Source organism: Solanum lycopersicum, chromosome 8, assembly GCF_036512215.1.
Source record: "Solanum lycopersicum chromosome 8, SLM_r2.1".
NCBI classification, from domain to species: Eukaryota; Viridiplantae; Streptophyta; class Magnoliopsida; order Solanales; family Solanaceae; genus Solanum; species Solanum lycopersicum.
The window spans coordinates 45317479-45320904 of NC_090807.1; positions in this window are offsets into that span (position 1 = coordinate 45317479).

Here is a 3426-nt window from a genome sequence, read left to right on the forward strand (position 1 = left end):
ATCTTCACTCTATTTCGCGAATGGTTAGAACTAGAGCAACGACTGCGCCAACAATAACATCGGCAAGACAAGAAGCGTCTGAGCCAGCCACTGGGGCTGTAGCTCGAGGAAGAACAGCAGCAAGGGGCCGTGGTAGAGGTCGTGGGAGGACGTCCTCTAGGGGAAGAGGACGAGCACCTAGCCCATATGATACTAGGGCAGTGACTCCTCCACCGACTGAGGAGGTAATAAGAGAAGGGGAGGATGGGGAAAATGAACAAGTGCAGAATGAGGAAATGCCACCCCAACCTACCCCAGAGATGATCAATCAGGTTCTGGCTTATCTTAGCGGGTTATCTGATCAGGGCCAGACACCCCCAGTGTTCTCTGCACCAGCACCTCAGGCTCCGGAGGTACAACATGCGGCTACTATGGCTCCCCGCATGGATGTTCCATTGGAAATAGGCACGTTTCCACGTCTGACTACTAGGCCTATAATGACAAATGATCAGCATGAACTTTTCAGTAAGTTCTTGAAATTGAAACCTCCAGTCTTCAAGGGTGTGGAATCTGAGGATGCTTACGGTTTTCTGGTTGACTGTCATGAGCTACTACACAAGATGGGTATACTAGAACGGTTTGGTGTGGAGTTTTTGAGTTATCAGTTTCAAGGGAACGCCAAAATGTGGTGGCGGTCACATGTTGAGTGTCAACCAACAGAGGCACCACCTATGACTTGGGCGGGCCTCATTCTCTAGCTTGTTTATGGAAAAGTATATCCCCCGGACTTTGAGGGATAGGAAAAGAGATGAGTTCTTGAGCCTAGAGCAAGGTAGGATGTCGGTTACTGCATATGAGGCTAAGTTCCGTGCACTATCCAGATATGCCACTCAACTCTGTTTCAGTCCTCAACAGCGGATTCGCCGGTTTGTGAAGGGGTTGAGGTCAGAATTGCGGATTTCGGCCTTACAGGTAGCGGCAACGGCAAAATCCTTCCAAGAAGTGGTAGACTTTGTGATAGAAGTGGAAAGAGTAAAGCCAGACGACTTCACCACAACATCGACATCAAAAAGGCTTCGAAAGGGAGGTGAGTTTAATGGTTCTTACAATAGAGGACAGGGTTCGGGAAGTTACTCAGTCCGACCAATTCAGTCTTCACTACAGACTGTAGTTGGGGGACCACCTCAGACCGGTCAACACTTCTCCGAGGGGCCTATAATTGACTCCAAAGAATGTTATGGATGTGGGGAGATTGGACATATTAGGAGAAATTGTCCCAGACCAAGTTATAGACCCCCAATAGCTAGAGGTAGAGGTGGTCATGGTAGAGTCCGTTATTCTGGAGGACGTGGTGGTCGAGGTAATGGTGGTCACCAAAACGGCAGAGGTAATGGGAAAACTGGGGCCACTACATCACAATATGGTAGGGGCAACGGACATACGAACGATAGGGCCCATTGTTACGCTTTCCCTGGGCGGTCTGAAGCGGAGGCATCTGATGCTGTCATCACAGGTAATCTTCTGGTTTGTGATTGCATGGCTTCCGTATTGTTTGATCCTGGATCCACGTTTTCTTATGTATCTTCCTCATCTGCTAATGGTCTAAATTTACATTGTGAATTTCTTGATACGCCTATTCGTGTTTCTACTCCGGTGGGTGAATCTGTGGTAGTTGAAAAGGTGTATAGGTCTTGTTTGGTGAACTTTGTGGGAAGCAACACTTATGTAGATTTGGTTATCTTGGAAATGGATGATTTTGATGTAATTTTGGGTATGACTTGGCTTTCTCCGCAATTTGCAATCTTGGATTGTAATGCTAAAACGGTGACGTTAGCCAAGCATGGGACAGACCCGTTAATGTGGGAAGGTGACTACACTTCCAATCCGGTCCGCATCGTCTCCTTTCTTCGTGCTAAGAAAATGATTAGTAAAGGGTGCTTAGCTTTCTTGGCACATCTCAAGGATGACACTACCCAAGTACCTTCGATTGAGTCAGTTTCAGTAGTTCGTGAGTTTCTTGATGTGTTCCCTGCAGATCTTCCTGGTATGCCACCGGATAGGGATATTGACTTCTGTATTGATCTCGAACCGGGCACACGCCCCATTTCTATACCCCCTTATAGAATGGCTCCCGCGGAGTTAAGAGAGTTAAAGGCACAACTTCAAGAGTTATTGAACAAAGGCTTTATTAGACCAAGTGCATCTCCTTGGGGTGCTCCGGTTTTGTTTGTAAAGAAGAAGGATGGGAGTTTTCGAATGTGTATAGACTACAGACAACTAAACAAGGTAACCATAAAGAACAAGTATCCTCTTCCCCGCATTGATGACTTGTTCGATCAGTTACAAGGTGCTTGTGTCTTCTCTAAGATTGATTTGAGATCCGGTTATCATCAATTGAAAATACGGGCAACGGATGTGCCAAAGACTGCTTTTCGAACGAGGTATGGGCATTACGAATTTGTAGTGATGTCTTTTGATCTTACGAATGCCCCTGCTGCGTTCATGAACTTAATGGACGGGATTTTTAAGCCATATTTAGACCTCTTCGTGATCGTATTTATTGATGATATATTGGTATACTCAAAGAGCAAGAAGGAACATGAAGAGCATTTGAGAATGGTATTGGAAATGTTGAGGGAGAAAAAGCTTTATGCCAAGTTCTCTAAGTGTGAGTTTTGGCTAGATGCAGTGTCCTTCTTGGGGCACGTGGTTTCTAAGGATGGAGTGATGGTGGATCCTTCTAAGATTGAGACAGTGAAGAATTGGGTAAGACCTACTAATGTGTCAGAAATAAGGAGCTTTGTTGGGTTAGCTAGCTACTACCGTCGATTTGTCAAGGGATTCTCTTCTATTGCTTCCCAATTGACAAACTTGACTAAGCAGAATGTTCCATTTGTATGGTCGGACGAATGTGAGGAAAGCTTTCAGAAGCTCAAGACTTTGTTGACTACCGCACCTATCCTTACCTTGCCAGTAGAGGGTAAGAACTTCATCGTTTATTGTGATGCATCCTATTCTGGTTTGGGTGCAGTACTAATGCAAGAGAAGAGTGTGATTGCTTATGCTTCATGGCAATTAAAGGTGCATGAACGTAATTATCCAACTCATGATTTGGAATTGGCTGCGGTAGTGTTTGCATTAAAACAATGGAGACACTATTTATGTGGGGTTAAGTGTGAGGTCTATACGGATCATCGTAGCCTTCAGTATGTCTTTACTCAGAAGGATTTGAACTTGAGATAGAGGAGATGGATGGAACTACTGAAGGACTATGACATCACTATTTTGTATCATCCGGGGAAGGCGAATGTTGTGGCGGATTCTTTAAGTAGAAAGGCGGGAAGCATGGGAAGTCTAGCTCACTTGCGAGCTTCTAGACGCCCTTTGGCTAGAGAGGTTCAGACTCTAGCTAATGACTTGATGAGATTAGAAGTAAATGAGAAGGGA